Genomic DNA, 18,033 nt, shown 5'->3' on the forward strand with positions numbered 1-18,033 from the left:
TACACTTGACTGCTAAGGGACTGGGAAATATAGTCTGTGGGCCACCCACTTCTAAAACTACCCAACACAATGGAAGGAGGCACACGCACGTTCAGAAGGATACCTCGCCCTCTGTCATACCCTGGACCAAGAATCAGAAGAACTGTATTCTGGCACTGGGCTCTCTTATTAAATGATTGGTGATCTTACCTATAAAATGAAAGTTAATTAATTGTTTTGCTTTAACATTCTATGGCTTTATATTGTTTTTTAAAAAATTCTTCCATGCAAAGGCAGCTAGTTATGTGGCCAGCTGCAAAGAAAGTCTTGTGTTAATACAGCAAGTGTTCTCTAGAATTATACTTCACACTGACAAAGCTGGGATCCTTGATCTTACCTGGATGCATTATTATTCATTGAGAACAATAGGCATGGAGTCCTAGGAGGCAAGTTGACTAGACTATAGCGGTGGTACGTGTGCCCCAGCAGACATGAAGATTTCCCAAGGGGTAAGGAGTTACAGAGCTTACAGGGGATCAGTTTCTTTAACTTTTATATCTACCCTTTCCTAAAATTGATCAAAGAACATCTATAGTTTCAGAAGTTTTGTCAATTCTTCCTTCTCCCTTTACAAAGAAAGTTCTACTTATTTATTCATTACGTTTCTTAACATTGTTCATTATTTCAAGTAAAAACCTCTTGGGAACCAAACAAAGTGGATTTCTGAAATACTGACATCACTTATATTCCAGATACTAAGCATTCTTCCTCCATCGATCTCATTAAAGGATCCTTTTCCAATACAATGTTTACTTCTTGTGCTGAATAATTTAAATGTATATGTACTTATGTTATTTTGATCAAGTGTATGCTACTAATAATTAAAAATATAACAACTGATATTGCTTAATGTATAGCCTTACAGTCACAGACATTTAAAAATGATTTTTGATTTGTTTACAAAATACTTTAAAGTTAAGAACTAATTTGTATTAAGATCAAACTCTACAGCCAGAGTGAAATTAAAAAACAATTTCAAGGAGCTTAAAGAAATGACCACAGTCCAGATAGGGCCAGTTGAGTTGCACTCTGCCCTAGACTCAAGGGGGAGACAGAATGCAAATGAGTGAGTGAGTGAATGCAAGACAATTTCAGGTCACGATAAATACTGTAAGGAAAGTGAGCGGGGTAGTTAAGGAAAACCCCTCAGAAGGAACTTGTGGTGCAGGCACAGAAGAAGTGGTTTTCTTTCGAATAAATACTTCCTTAGCTGGGGGCATGGAGAGGGTGGGAAGGAAATAGAGCTTATTTCTGTTAAAGATCTTGTTCATATATTTTTAAAATGAATGTTGATGGGGATCCGATTGTTGTGGTATTTGAATACCATTGGACACGATGGTGGAGGACTATGGGTAGGATGTGGTAACATATATCTGAAAAGTCTGACTCTGTCCTTCTAAATCATATATAGTAAATCAGAGTTACCTCAAAAAAATAAACTCCATAAGATGCATTTACAAGAGTGATATGTGTTTTATTTTAAAATATTCCAATTATTCCAATGATGATGATATGCCAGAAATCATGTCTTTTATAGCTATATAAAAGTGGATATTAGTTTTCTAAAATTCTTTGATGGATACATGTGCAAAGGACTTTTTAAATTTTATTTATGTATATTTTACATCATTCTTCATTTTTGTACAATGTATGCTTTCTCCTCTCAGGTGTAGTCCATGTAAAATTCCCCGTTGTGTAGTGGCTTAGAATATGGGCTTTGGGTTTATGGAAATATGGGCTTTGGGTTTATGGAATATGAAATCTTGGATCAACTCTTACTGGTTGTATAATGAAGAGTCAGTTCTGTGTGCTACAGTCTCTGCAGCTCTAGGGCAGTACCTGACAGAGGAAAACTTGAAATTTAAATGAAACAATGCACGTAAAGGGAGGGTTTAGCTCAGAACAGAGACTCAAGGAATGTTATCTGTTATCACTTCTATAGATTTACTCTCAGCTATAGAGGGTCAACTCATTCTGTTGTCCCTCAGAAGGCTGCAGAGCAAGCTAAAAGGTCTCTTGTCAAATCCAATCCTTTGCTGAACCAGGAGTAGCACCTAGAGGCAAGCCACACTATTCATGGAATTCTTTCCTAATCGCTTCATGTGTCACAACAATCTGAGGGAAGTGATTATTCTCCCTGTCTTACCTCTGATAATACGGAGCTTAATATTCAAATTATAACTTAGGTCTTTATCATTCTATAATCAGTCATTTTATACAATCACTGAGTAACATGTGTTTCTCTTTTCTGTCACAGATTCTGAAGTCAAGGGCCATATTGTATTTCCATTCTAAATTCCAGTGCCCCTGGGCCCAGGATAGTGCTCACTGGTTGATGTTCATGTAGAATGCATGTTGGGACGCTTGCTGAGGTCTTGCTCACATTACACCACCATCTTTCCTCCCTGCAGGTGAGAAGTCTTACTGAGGAAATTGGAGATTTTCTTTCCCTTCTCCCACACAGGTATCTCTTTGTAGAGTGCAGTGAGAGGCAATTTGAGGAGAGTGACCCCTTCCTGAGGATAAAATGAGGGCTTTGTCTCTTGATGCTCTGATGTTATCTTTTGCTTTTCTTTTAAGACCTTGGGGGGCTTCCTATGACAGACACCCTGGGGTTTACAGGGATGAAGTAACTGTGTGCAAAGGAGGGACAACAGAAGCAAGTTTACAGGGTCTGGCAGGGTGAAGAAAAGTCGGATCAAGTTGGCAGTACAAGAAGAGAGGATTTAGAGTTACCTCAAGAAAGGCACAAGAAAAGAAACTGGACAATGGAAGTAAAATGTGGCAGAAAAATCCTTCAAAAAGTAAAGTCTGCTGAGAGCAAAAGGAAGGATTCACTAAGATACATAGCAGAAGGAAAAATGTGAAATGAAGTAAGGGAAAATACAGCTGATAAATCACCAGGGAGATAGAGCAAGAGCCTAAAAAATCATTAATGGCAAGTTTAATGCCAAAATCTTAGAGTAAGAAAATGTTTGGAAGTACAGAGCTTGCCTGTGTCTGAATCACTAAAAATACCATAGAAGAGCCAACCCATTTGCATCTGGCATCCACACAAGCATGTGTGCCCTGAAATGAAATCTTTCACACCACCCCTGTACTCCTACTCAAACACAAGCTTTGTTGTCATTCTTCTATTTCATCTCCACTGGCCCAAACCATGCGTGTGCCTGTGAGAATCAAGTCGGAGCACAGCCAACGTGCCAGGAAGTGTATCCTTGGACTTCTCTCTCTGGCAAAGCATCAGTTTGCTTAAGTTGTCCACTTCCCTAGTCATACTGCTGAGTCTGTTAGTGCATGATGGAGGGGTGCACAGGGACCCCCCCAAACTTGCACGCTCTGAAGGGATCTGGCCATCGGTGCACACAAATCCAAAGGAGTCTCTTAGTGTGAAGGAACTTTAATAGGATTTGTACATAGAGAAAGAAGAAAGAATAATAGTTTCCCAATAAAACACCTAAAATTACATGTCCCCTCATGGGCAAATACCCAACCAAACAGGGTCAACCTGAAGCAGGGCTGCTGAGGCCTGAAATCTTGCCACAAATCTAAGGTGCCTTCTGACAGGGAACCATAGAAAGGGGCTCTGAAGCAGGTCCCAGAAAGCTGGGACAAAAGGAGATACCACATTGTGATAATAGATGCCATTGTTGGCCTTCCACGTGTCTCTCACCCATGTATCTTTTCCAGGTGTCTCTCCATGTCTCTCCTCCACATGTCTCCTTCCATGTCCCTTTCACAGCAGTGCCAGGCTACAAGTCAGGCCACAGGTGCAAGAGCCCTTCTTCCCCAGAGCCCAACTGCCTTCTGTGTTCTGTTGCTTCACCTGGCTCAGCTGTAGCCCCGTTCTAGTACCTAGAGGGAGGCAGCTGCATGTAAGTGGAGGTGAGGAACACGGTTGTTAGGGGAGGTCCTAGCAGCTTATCTATGTTACAGATGTTTAATTGAGCATCTCCTTTTGTTGGAAGACCCCTAGCATCTGACTGTGGTGGTTTTGCTCATTGTCATAAATTTTGGTGTGTGTGTAGAATGGATTGCACAGGGAGCGAGCAGGAGTTTAAGTTGGAGCTGCCAGGTTAGAGTTAAAGGTGAGCATTAAAGGTGACTTGGTGTAAGGAGTTGGAAACTGTGGCAGAGGGGGTGTGTCAATCTCAGACTTTCAGGAAATACATTGTGCTGACAGGACTCAGTACTTAGGATTTGGGTATTGGGCGAGGGGGACGTGTCAAGGATGGTCAGGAAAGTGTGGTGTAACTGACCATAATAGATGATGCTGAGGGGAAGGAAATTAAGAAGGAGCTAGAAAGCCAGAGGTAGCCAGGTAGAGAGGTTTGGAGCTAGAGCGATGGAGCTCAGCCTGACATCTCCTCACCCCAGTTCTCTAGACCCATTCTCATTCCCTGAGAATAATCTTTTCCTGCTTCCTCTGTCTCTCTCTGACCTGAAGATCCAATCCACCCACAACATGTCAATCTCTTAGATTTGTACATTTCTCTTCACTTTAATCTCTTATTTCCATTTCCACTGCCACTGTTTTACAGATACTCATTTTACTCCTGATGATCTAAATAGCTTCAAACTTTCCTCTCTGATACTATTGTTCCTCAGATCCAAGTAAATTTCTTTATAGCCACCGAGTAAAATTTTTCAAAGGGTCCCCATTAATAATAAACATAAGTTTCAAACTCCAGGGTATGTCAGAAAATGCCCTTCCCCCCTGGACTCTGCATTATGGGGTCACAATGCTATCATATTTCCTTCACCACTCAGAGATCTAACCTCTGGATAATCTACCCCATTGTGCAATACTCTCTAACTTCTGCACTTATACACATTGTTCATCATATTTAGAATTATACTTCTCAACTTCAGGCTACCTTTCATCTTATTTTCTCATCTTAGAATATGTCCCTCCCAACCCACTCTTTGGCTAGCTTAATGTCACTTTCTCATAGAAACCTCTTCTGTGCCCAAGTTCAGCTTAGCTTCTTCACTTTCACTGTCAAACAGCCTTCTTCTTTCTTTCAAGGCATGTATCAAAATGGCGATGTTATTACATCATCATCCACTAGATTATAAGCCTTATAGGGGCAGCTCTGTGAACAGTTTGTTTACCAATGTGAATCTAGCATCTGTGATTGCAGATGAAGGAGTAGATAGAGAAGACATTATTAGAGGGAGAATTTAAAGTGAGAAAAGACACACCACTAGGGAACATCAATATGTAAGAGACTGGATATGAAAACAGATCCCATGAAGAAGTACGAGGCAGGTAAGAGTGAACCAGACAGAGCAATGTCATGGAAACCAGGGATGGAGAAAATTTCATGGAGGGAATGATCAGATAGGACCAGATGCTACAGAAATCTACAAAAATAAATATTCAAGGACATTCATTAGATTTGTCATCTAGAAAGCCATTGGAAATCATAATGGAAGTAATTTTGATAGAGTTTGGGTCGGAAGCCAGATTTCAGAGCACTGACTTAATGAGAGGTGAAAGGTAGAGCTAATGAATACATGTTATTGTTTTTAAAAGCTTATCTCTGAGTTGAAGGGAAAGATTAATGGAGGTAGAAGAGAATATAGAATTGAAAGGAGATTTTTGTAAACAGATAAAGTTTTACTTTTTTTTCACATTAAACACTGTTTATCACAATCAGTTAACAGAAATTAGTGTAACATTAGTCAAGATGACATAGAATTAAGAATAAATGTTTGTTATGAGAAAAACTCATTTAAAGTGAACGGTATTAGACACTATGTTTTTTATAAGATACAAATTATATTGAAGAGAAAGCAAATAATTCAGATCAAAGAGACATGCCAGGTTTTAATAATAAAGAAAAGTCTGGCTTTGTAATCAATACTTGACAAAGTCTAAGACAATTTAGTCAATAAGGTTAGATATGAAACTGGGCAAGTTCATAGGTCCAGAATTCAGGTTTTATTTACATTACTGGAGCTATGCGATTCTCACTCTCATCATTTGGTAAGTGAGCTGTTGAAAGATTTTTTTTATAAAGGAGGTTTATAAATTATAGGAAGGAGTAAGTAAAGATGGATGAGTTGAATATTTGAAGAAGAAGAGATAGGATAATTGATGGACCATGTCCCAGGGGTCATGGAGGATTTTTAAAGGACCATTATGTAAGTAAGCTTGGAGCAAGAGGTGGAAGACCTTTGCTTGTGAAGATGGGTTATGGAATAAGTGAACAAAGTTTTGAAAAATAAGAATAATATGCACGCAAATGTGTTTATAGCTTAGAAGCAGATAAGATGCCAAGGGAAATTCTGTTTCCATAACTCCTGTCATTTTATGAAAGAGAAAGTAAGTTCAACCATTGTTCAATAGAAAGATGTTGATACTATGAGCCAAAAATGACCTTTGAGTTGCAAGGTTAATTTTATTTCTGGTTTACTCAGTTTCTCCTCCATTCTCTTAAACAGTATATAATTTCACTTGCAAGAATTGGGGATGTTGGAGAGTTGTACCTATGCAATGCCCAACTTGGATTTAGTAAACTAACTCTTTGATTAAGAATGCAATTTCGGCTGTCATATGAACCTCGATCTGAATGTTGTCTTTGCCACTACAACTTCTCGTGTGACGTTGGGTGCCTTACTTAACCTTTTGAAGCTTTACTTGCTTAATCTGAAAAATGGGAATACAGACAACTATCTTCAAGGATAACATGAAGTAAGGCAATCAAAAAGGAGATTTTTGAGTACAAACTTAACAGGAGTTCCTTCCCCTTTTTGATACCCAGTTACTCTGGCAGGGACTTTCTTTTAAGTTTCTGAGATTCTTAGGGCAAACAGATATTAAGGACCAGTGAGTCTGTAGCACTGGAAGAAATTCATTGAACATGGCAGGAATGTTAAGCAGAATCAATGGGAAGTTTAGCTTATGCTTTTGCCCTTTTAGCCAATGTATAGAACAATATCTTGAGATAACAATATCTTGAGATTCACTTTCAATCCAACCCTTGGTTCCAAAGCCAGGACTATTCCAGTCTTTATGATCATGGGACAGCACCTCCATATTTGTGGGAAACAGAGAGGACAGGTGAAATCCCTAGTCATTAAGTTTGCTGAGGAGATGCTTAGCCACTTTTTCTCCATTATAAAGATTTCTCTCTGAGTTTCTCTGGATCCTGCACAGACTCTGTAACATGAAACACAGCATCACATACAGTTCTAACATGGCTAAAAAATGCATTTTAAGTTCTAAGCAACCAGTGTTTAAAAAGAGTCTGCAAATTAACCTACATGTAAGCTGTTTTAAGTTGCATGACAGTAATGGTGATGGTCTTATGGAAGAAGTGTGGGGCATAGAAGATTGGAGAGAAGAACCTTAATCTCCAATAAAAAGAAAGACATTGTATAATGTTTTTCTTGATTATTATGAATCTTGAAGTTTGGAGGAATCTTTATTTTCTATAGACATCTAATACTCTAGGAAATCTTCCATTTAGTGCTCTAATATGAAAACTATCTTTACATTTCAGAGACATGGATGGATACAACTAAGAGGCTAAAAGGTGGTTTGGCACAAGGAGGAGTGACCAGAAATAATCATGAGATATTAGGAAAATTCAGACCGATGGTCAGAAACATTTCCTGAGAGCAAAAAACATTGGGTAGTTGAATACTATCAGAAGTAGTGCTGAAATAAGCTACCTGCAATTTCTTCAAATATTAGGTGATTTATATCATTCTTCATTTGATTTATAGCTTAACAATTGTATTTTTGGAACTCTTATGCTATATGAAGATATAAATATAATACACTCTTAAATCGTAAGTGGGCTTTTTTTCCCAAGCAAGAAAACAATAGGCTCCACTTCCAGCTTGGGGGAGAATAGTCTCCCCAATTAACCTGCCACCAAAAACAACCAAAAATTTGACAAAATATATGTTTTCAGATATGATACAATAGACAGCATAAGACTGATTTCTGAGAAGGGAAGCAAATGATATAACACCAGCGACTGTCCTGCCTTCTCCCTCCTGGCAATTTCTGGAAGTGGGAACTAAATAGAACCACACTTGCTGCATTGAGAGCCAGTCTTATTCAGGAAGATTGAACTGGCCTGAGTTTGAGGGGAAGGATAATGTGTGACCTGCCTGTAACTAACACCAAGGAGGCCAGGTGGCAGGTCTCATATGAGCAGCAGCTCTTTCTGATAACTACCGGGACCTATGGTTCCTAGAAGAGCCCCAGAGAAACATCCATGACTGGACTGGGTTGTGGTATTTGTCCAGTGTGGTAAATGAGCACGCAGTGTCTGTTTTTTGTGGTTGTCTGGTGGGTATATGGAAGAGGGTCTTCTGGTCCTCCATTGACTTTTTGGGACTGGCCTGGCTTCTTCACTGATTAGCTATTTGTTTCCTTTGATCTCATTAATGAAAGTAAAGCATGGAAGAAGAGCAGGTGGACCGGTGGGCTGATTGGAAACGTGCCCTTATCTCCATTACTTTCATGTAAGGGTTTTTACCAGTCCTGAGGTCCCTGACAGAATCTGTCAGCACCAACACCATTTGTGCCATCTCAGCTTTCATGCTATCAGGCCACTCTATCTTCTCCACTATGGTGATAATGCTGCCGCTGTATCCAGCACACTGTCCTTGAATATGGCCATCTTCTCTCTGTCTGCTTTGCCTTCTCTCTGTCTCAGCCCCTGTATGCTTTCATCATAATGATGGTTGCTACCCAGACTTTTGCCCTGTGGCCCATGGTACAGAAGAATGGAAGGCATATACTCCCTGCAGCTATGTCGGAGTCACACTGCTTTTTTGCACTTTCAGCTTTGGGACGCCTGCTATCCATGAGTGAGGTGGCTGTGGGAGCCCTACTTCATGTTCTTCCACTGATTTCCATCTTGTGTCTCTGGCCTTTCTGTCTCCTTCGCCTTAAAGAAAACATTCACAGACCTTGAGATGAGGCTAAAGTCAATGACTTGCCTGGGTTTCTAAGCTATGTTAGGGACCTCTTTTCTGTTACTAAAGCATGTAGATAGACTAGCTTCCCAAATAGACGTTTTGAAGGCAGAGTTTTATTCTGAAAGTATTTGCTGATGTGGGTGGGAGAAAAGAAATTAGAAGAAAATGTTAACCAAAGGCTTCGATGGGAGGTGCTAATCTTTCTGTTATTTTTATGAATGAAACAGCTTTCTGTTTTTCTTCTGAATTACTGCCTCTCATTCACTATAACAAATGATGTAATGTGGTTTCTTCTTGTTACAAAAGATAACAAATCCATGAAAAAAATGTGGATCTACAGAAAGAAATGAAGCTCTGGAAATGGTAAATAGGTGGGTAAATATCAAGGACTTTATGTTTCAATTTTTTTCTTAAAAGACAATTGACTGCTTAAAGCCAAATTATTGTGAGATTTATGACATAAAAAAGCAAACTATGACAACAATAGCACAAAGAACAGGAAATAGAAGTATGTTATGAATATTCCTACATTATGTGTGAGATCATATATTATTTCAAAATAACAGAAATAAGATGCATATTGTAAACCCCAGTTAATCACCTAAAAAAAAGAAATATAGCTAGTAAAACAATAGTGGTGGTTAAATGGAATTAAAAATACTCAGCTAATCCATGGAAAGCAGTAAAATAGGAAAGAAAAACAACAAAGGAGACAAATAACAATAACAGGATGGTAGACTTAAGTTCAATTGGATAAATAAGTTTATTAATTGTACATGGTCTAAAGTCATGGATTGTTAGACTGAATTTAAAAAAACCTCAATTCTATGTGACCTGCAAAGGGTTCAGTTTAAATCTTAAGACAGGGCCTCCCCTGGTGGCGCAGCAGTTGAGCATTGGGTTGCAAGGCTGCCCGCAGCCTCTGCAGCACCAATTTGATCCCTGGCCACCGGCGAGGGTCCCACAAAAAAAAAAAAATCTTAAGACACAAATTAATAGGGAATGGTTGGGAAAAATATATTTTAGCTATATTAGGAACAGAAAATAATAGACTTCAGAATAAGAAATTTTACCAGGGATAAATAGGAATATTTCATAATAATAAAAGGGTTAGTTTATCAAGAAGGCATAATAGTCTTAACTGTGGATCAACGGAAGCATTGACTTAAAACTATGTGAAGCACTTACCTGATATGAAAAGAGACAAGAATAAAATTGCAATTACAGTGGCAATTTCAACATTCTTTTCAATAATCCCTGGAACAAATAGAAAATAAATAAAAATATGGATGATTGAAACATTTCAACCAGTTTGGACTGCCATTTATAGCACCCTTGCAGAACCCACATTTCTATCCCAGTGCTCATGGAGCATTTAGCAAGGTAGACCTTATGTTCAGTTATTAAGTAAGTCTCTAGAGATTTTAAATGATTGAAATTATATGTAATATGTTCTCTGATTATAAGAAATCAAATTAGAAATAAGTAATGGAGAGGTACCTGGAAAACCCCAAAATATATAGAAAGTAAGCAGCATTCTTCTAAATAATTCATGGTTCAAAGAAGAAATCACAGGGAAGTTAGAAAATATTTTAGGCTGATTGAAAACTCACAAATCAAAATTTATAAAAGTCAACTTAACAGGCAATTTGTAGACTTAAAAATTTATATTACAGAAGATAAAATTCTATAAGTAATGGTCTAAGCTTCCACTTTTAGTTAGAAATGTATGAGTAAATGATACCCCAAAATAGCAGGAAGCAGATAATTATGAACAGAAATCAATGAAATAGGAAAAAATAAAGAACACCTATGCATCAGAAGATGATTCTTTGTAAGGTCCCATATATAATAGGTAAACTTTGTCTATGTGATAGATGAACAAAAGGGCTACAAATACTACCAGTATCCATAATGGGACAGGACACATCTTTAAGCTCCTACACATACTTGAAAGGGTACCTAAGGGAATGTTATAAACAACTTGAAGTCAATGAATTCAACAATGTGTATAAAATGAACAAATTTCTTGGAAGACATGATCAAAATGATTAAAAAAATAAGACTGTCTGAATGTCAATTAAAGACATAGATAATTAGAAACCTTCTCACAAAGAAATTTGTGGGTTCAGATGATTTAACTAGCTAATTGTGTCAAATATTCAAGAGAGAAATTATGCCAATCCTACATAAATTCACTTTGAAAACCTAACAGGCTAACAGGAAAACACCCTTTTTTCATTTTATGAAACAATCATTATCTTGATATCAAAATATTACAAGAAAAGAAAAATATGGACCAATAGCTTTCAGGGACATGGATCAAAAATCTGTAGTAAAATATTAGCAAAACAGAAATGAAATCTGTAGAAAGCATACTACATCATGACCAAATGGTGTTTATTCCAGGAATACAGGTTGGTTAGCATTAAAGACTCAAATAAGGTAGTGCACTTATTATCACAATGAATGAGAAAAACTAGATGGCCATTTTAACTGATGCAAGAAAAACATTGAAAAAAAATTCAACATAATAATTTCCTGGTAAACTAAGAATAGGGAACCTCCTTAATTAATCAGAAGAGGCTGAAGTTTGCATACACCCATGAAAATACAAAAGCCACTGAATTGTGCACTTTAAATGGTTACATTTTGTTTCGTGAATTATATTGCAATAAAACTTGAAAAAAAACTATTGTTAATATGTCAGTTACTGGTGAAATATGAATGCTTTGACTTAAGGACGAGGGAAAAGACAAGGATGGTCACTCTCTACACTTCTGTTCAGTATTCTACTGGGAATTTTTACCAGTGAAGAAGACAAAGAAAATAAAAGGTCAACATATCAGAAAGCTACAAGTAAAACTATGGTCACAGATGCAGCAAAACCTCACAAATCTGTGAAACACTGCTAGAACTAGAAAGTAATTTTTGCAAGATTTCAGAATGCAAAGTCAACATGCAAAATCAATTCTATTTCTATATATTAGTAATAAACAAATAGAAAATGGAATAAAAAATAAGATACTATCATATGCAAGAGTGTCTCCCAAAACTTGAAATACATGGGAACTTACCCTGAACACTAGAACATTTATATGAGACATTAAAGCAAACCATAATCCGTAGATTGATTAATCATGTTTATAATTTGGAAGACTCAACATTGTTATGATTTCAATGCTCTCTAAATTTATTTTTAGATTTGATGAAATACCAATAAAATCAACATTGTTACTGAGTCAGTATTAGTAAAATGTCTCTCTCCAAGTTGATCTATAGCGTCAATGAAATTGCAAGCAGTCTTTCTTGTAGAAAATTTAAAATTTCCAGCTGATTTTAAAATATATATGGAAATCTAATGCCTACAATAGCCAAAACAATTTTATAAAAGAACAAAGTTAGAAGGGGACTTCCAGCTACTAATTTTGACATAGTGAAGTACACCTTATTGGGAAAGTTTAGACACATAGAGCAATGAAACATAATAAAGTTCAGAAATATATACATATGTGCATATATATGTCCATATATATAATTAATTTTCAACCCAATGCATAGGTAATTCAATATGGAAAGTATTACCTTTTCAAAAACTTAGTATCTACATCCAAAAAAAATGAACCTTAGCTCTTACTTTATCACACACAAAAATTAGCTTGAAATGCAACATAATCCTAAATGTAAATGCTAAAACTATAAAACTCCCAGAAGTTTCTAAAAGAAATTTTGTAACCCTTGGGTAGGCAAAGATTTCTTAGGACATAAAGCATAAGTATAAAAAGTTAATGAATTGTTATACATTAAAATTTAAAACTTCTCTTCCTTACAAGGTACCAGTAAGAAAATAAAAATAAAGGCCAAGCCTCAGATGTGGAGACAATATTATTCTCTCTCTCTCTCTCTCTTTCTCTCTGAATGTTTTATATGCAAAACATATTAAAAATATTCTTAGAACTATTAGAACCAATTAAAAGCTCCATAAAAATGGAAATTTTGAATAAATTCTTTACCAAAGATATATGCTGACAGCCAATATATCCATTATAAGATGCCCAATATCATTTATTATTAGGGAGATGAGAAAAAATCACAATGTGATATCTCTACATATCTGTCTGAATGTGAGTGCGAATAAAATAAAAGCAAGCAACAATACTGATAGGATAGGATGCAACTGGAACTCTCATCCACTGGCAATGGGAATATAAAATTTTGCTATCATTTTGGAAAACAGTTTTTGTAGTTTCCCATACATTTAAACATACATTTGTTATTTAATCTAGTGATTCTACTCCTAGGCATTTATCCAAGAGAAAAGAAAATCTGTTTCCATGCAAAGAGTTGTACAGTCTTCCTTTCACCTTTATTTACAGTAACCCAAACTAGAAACAACACAAATGTTCATCAACAGAATAATGTATAAGTAAAATTTAATAATTGAATACTACTCAGCAATAAAAACAAACTACTTAGATATGTAACAACAGAGATCATCTCAAAAACTAAGTATGCTAAACAAAAGGAGCTAACCCAAAAGGTATAGGTAATGTATACTAGTCAATGACATAAAACTCCAGTAAAGAAAAATTTAAATATGTTTAAATATTAAATCACATTTGTGGTTGCCCTGATAGAGTGATAGGGTGCAATCAACTGGGAGAACCCTAAGGAAATGCTCTTGAATGATAGAAATGACCTTTATCTTGATTTTAGCGTTGATATGACATGGGTGTATACATTGTCAAAATGTATACATAGACCATATCCTTAACACGAATGTGTACATTATGCCTCATTAAACTCATCCTTATGTGTAGTAAAGGCTCTGTTTCGAAGGGCAAAGTCTTGGAGTTAGTGTAGGGGAACTTTATAAAGATGAAATGATAAATGATATTGAGTCTTCTTCTATATTGGGAGCTGTGTAAGCATTCTTGTGTCTTTTTTATTCATATTTGAGCTGTGATGGAACATAGTGTGTGGAAGGGAAAAATAAGTAATGTGGAGGGACAGCAGATTTGTGAGTTGATTCATTCAACAAATATTTATTGAGCTCCTTATGTATGCCAGTCTGTGCTAGGTACTCAACCTGTAAAGGTGAGTCAGTGCAGTCCTTGACCTCTGAGAGTCTGCTGGCATGCACACTAAGGCTCAGGATTGTCAAAGCTATGACAGAAGTATGAACAACTTACACAGGGAATGTTACTAATGCTCTTCGATGGGTTTAGGACTGGAAAAGTAACATTAACACTTGCTTTCAAAATTTAATACCCAGTAGCTAAATGCATATGCTTTGGAACTAGAACGGATACAGATTGGATCTATGCTCTGCAACATACACTCTGTGTCAAGTGAGGTTCAACATAGTGTCATGAGATCACACTCATGGTACTCAGCGTGTATGAGCACAAGTGGTTGTTGTTATCTTAGGAAGGGCAGAGCCTTCACTGCCATAGCAAAGAGAAGAGGCGGGGAGGAGAAGAAAAGTATTCTGGGTGGAAGTAACCACATGAATGAAGGCACCGTTAGGAGATCAGTCATGTGAGACAACAGAGGAATAGCAACTGGGCAGAGGGGAGACATGACCTGAAGATCAGAATACAGCCTGATGGTAACTAACTGTAACAAGAACCTTGAACTCTGCCTGTGGTGATGCATTCCTGTCGTGGGTTCCTAAGCAAGGCAGTGTGGTTACAAAAGGTTTTTAGGAGTACTATGGAGGATGACTAGGAAGGATAGGGGGAGAAAGTCTAGAACCTTGGCTACTGCAATAATTCAACCAAGAGATAATGAAAGTTTATTGCAAGGTGGTGGCTGGAATACAGAGAAGGCTTTAATCTGAGGTGCCTTTCAAAGAAATCATCAATAGAACTTGTTGACCCCTTGGAGAAGGCGTTTAGTGACAGGAGGAAGTTGAAGATGTCCTCAAGAATGCCATCTTGAGTGTCTGGGTGCATGGTGATGCCATTAGTGAAGACCAGAAATACATGAGGAAGGAAGGTTTCCAGAGTGAGTTAAAGTTATGGTACATATTTGTGGAAGGAGGTAACTTTAAAGGTGTTTTGGTTAAATATTCTTCTAAGTCTTGGGTTGTTGGTTTTTTCTTTCAAATTATGGTTATTGAGGTCAAGTAGGTTTACATCTTTGAACCCGCTCAGGGAGTTATAGGTTCAGCTCCCTAAAAATGCATCAAATATATCTTTTCACCCCATGCCCACCACCAGTGCCCCAACAATCCTCCACCATGTTCCATGGGGCCCTGCCCTTTTCCAGTCCCACCCAACCACCCTTTCTCCCTTTCCCTCTGGTTGCCTCAGTTTTATGGTCAGATACTGGAAAAGATAATGCTAAATGAAATAATTCAGAAGGAGAAAGACAAATACCGAATAGTCTCACTTGTATGTGGAATGTAAAGAAACATAACAAAGGGTCCATCAAAACCAAACCAATAATAAACTCTTAACATCAGCACAATTTTTTCACAACTCTCCGATATATGTGTGTGTGTGTGTGTGTGTGTGTGTAAGTAGTTATACATTGTATACGTGCACTCATTTTTTAAAAGATTTATTTATGCATACAAGAACTGGAGTACAGGCCACAGCTGTGGGGGGTGAGAGGAGTCACCAGAGACAGTGGGGAACAGAACAGGCAGACTGGCTGAAATACACTGCTGAGGGGAGCAGTGGGCGAGGCAGGAGAGGTCTGATGCACCATGTGGGTCAGCTCCCTAGCCAGGGATCGAACTTGTGCTGCAGTGGCTGAGGATAGCTTTATGGGTCGCGTCTTAACCCCTTGTGCCACTAGGGAGGCCCTATCTGTGCACTCTTATTGTAACATTTAAATGAATTATAAAACATATACAAAATAGAAGACAGATGAAATGAGATAGGTAAATCAAAATTGTAATTTTCCCTGCACAGTAGTATATAGTCTCTGTAAGAAGTGGTGTGTGTGCAACGCACCCTCTTTGGACTCACTCAGGCATGAGAGCAATTGTCAGGTCCCCTGCAGCTGTGGAGTAGAGACAGTGGGTCTACTTCATGTTGGAGAAATTGCACCAACCCTCCCTTTCTGCTTTCTTTCTTTTTTTCTGGATTTTTCCCCCCTAGAATAGGTACATAAGTCATTATTCACTATAAGCAATATTTGTGGAACTTTCTTAACATCTGTGGTGCATTGCCCTAGAAGGTCATTATAATTCAAATGAAGCAAGATTTAGCTATTTTGGTACAAACTTTGGCTGTGATACAAAGCAACTTCCCCCTTCAAAGTTGGCCAAGATCAAAGTTTGAGTTCTGTGCTAGAAGTCCCCAGCCAGCCCAAAGGACAGTGCCCACCTGTTCTGACCAAGCAGAGGGGATCACAAAAGAGAGGTGCTGGCTTCACTATTCTCCTCCCAAAGAGAAGAGTCAAGAAAGGAGACCCACTACACTAGGTTGACCCACATGAAAGCATTGGTGGTTCCTACATTTAAAATTGATGTCAGGGCCTCGCTGGTGGTGCAAGAGGTTAAGAAGCAAACTATGAAGCTATCTGCAGCCTCTGCAGCATGAGTTCGATCCCTGGCCAGGGAGAACCCACATGGCGCAGCAGACCTCTCCTGACTCATCCGCTGCTCCCCTCAGCAGTGTATTTCAGTCATTCTGCCTGTTCTGTTTCTCACTCTGTCTCTGATGGATCCTCTCACCCCCACACCTTTGGCCTATACCCCAGTTCTTGTATGCATAAATAAATAAATCTTTAAAAAAATAAAATTGATGTCACAGCTAATATGCTACCCGAGTTTATCCAAAGTCCCATCAATTTGAACTTCCTTTATGGTTATGGAGACCAACGATGACAGCCCCTTGTATGTGGAAGACTAGTGTTGCCAGATTTTAATTTGGAGAATAGACCTGTTCTCCAGATAAGACTAATTGTTCCAGTAGGACCAATTACTAATTGTTCCAGTAGGACCTTGAGTAGAATAACAACTCTGGAGGTCTGTGGCCAGGCAATACTGAGAGAGATTTAATTCACCTCCACCAAGGCAAACTCTTTACATTTGGAATCTAAATTAATCACTGCACTTATTCCTCAGGTAAGACATCAAAACTACTGGGACTTGATTTCACTATACTTTATCTCTTTCATAATGTTATACTTATAAAATAACTAGCCTTATGTTCATTTTTAAGGCACAAAAGAATTTGAAAAATAAATAAACCCACATGTTCTTTGTGCCCAGACTGAAGTAGAGAAATGAACAGAATGTGGAGAAGTTGTGAGTCTAAGCCCACTTAAGCTTCACTAGTGTGTAAATAATTTTTCCATCCACAATGAAGCTAACAATTAAAATGTCTCTGGTATCCAGAATCAATATCAACCACAATCAAATTGTAGAAATGAACCCAAGAACTAAATTAACTTGAGCTGTAAATCATAAGCCCATCACCCTCCAGAGCAGAAGCCAAAATGAAGAAGCCAGTGAGTCCTGTAATAGGTTCCATATGTTGTTTTAAAGAAAGTCTTAAAAATAATTAGATTTACAGATCATCATATTTTGTAGCAAAAAATTTACATATGTGAATAAGAAGTTAAAGAACTGATAATGTCAAATTTGTGCTTCTGTTTTCTGCTACTTTTTAAAGATAGCAGAGTAATTGTTTATTTAATTCTGGAAGGGCAGGACAGGGCCAGTGAGATAGGCACCAGAGAATGTGAGGGAAATGATGAAGTGAAACATGAAGGGTGGGAGAAAGAAGCTGACTTAGCTTTGGTGGATAAGGAAGCACAGATAGAGAAGCACGCACTTCAGATAACCTTCTTGGTCTCTCTCCTACTACCTGAATGCAAAAAGTTTCTATTTCTCTTTAAATTCGAAAGTTACAAAACCAAAAATTAGCATGACCACAATTCTCTGAAAGCTCTGACCGGAAAGGGAAGTTTTCATTTTGAGTCAGATCTGTTTTTAGATCTGCAGGATGCTGTATGCTGTGTGACTTCAGACAATGCTCTTAACTTCTCTGAGTTTCAGTGCGATCTGAACTTACTTTATTGAGTTCT

At 37.7% G+C, this 18,033-nt stretch overlaps 1 protein-coding gene and 1 pseudogene across 4 annotated transcripts in view; both read left to right on the forward strand.

Moving 5' to 3' along the window:
• Window positions 1-18,033, forward strand: part of RGL1 (ral guanine nucleotide dissociation stimulator like 1) — a 268,038-nt gene that overhangs the window by 76,825 nt on the left and 173,180 nt on the right. Inside the window, exon 2 of one of the 4 annotated variants that reach the window (XM_054693404.1) lies at window positions 2,297-2,450. The exons of 2 other annotated variants lie outside the window; for them this stretch is intronic. The gene's annotated coding sequence lies outside the window, so the exon portion shown is untranslated. Of the gene's footprint in view, window positions 1-2,296; window positions 2,451-9,300; window positions 9,357-18,033 lie in introns of those variants that run through there. One more of the 4 variants, XM_054693405.1, reaches the window with a different exon arrangement.
• On the forward strand, window positions 8,113-9,293 carry LOC119241173 (phosphatidylinositol N-acetylglucosaminyltransferase subunit C-like; annotated as a pseudogene).

The sequence above is a fragment of the Talpa occidentalis genome, unplaced genomic scaffold (genome assembly GCF_014898055.3).
Source record: "Talpa occidentalis isolate TD23 unplaced genomic scaffold, MPIMG_talOcc4v2.1 talOcc4.12, whole genome shotgun sequence".
Taxonomy (NCBI): domain Eukaryota; kingdom Metazoa; phylum Chordata; class Mammalia; order Eulipotyphla; family Talpidae; genus Talpa; species Talpa occidentalis.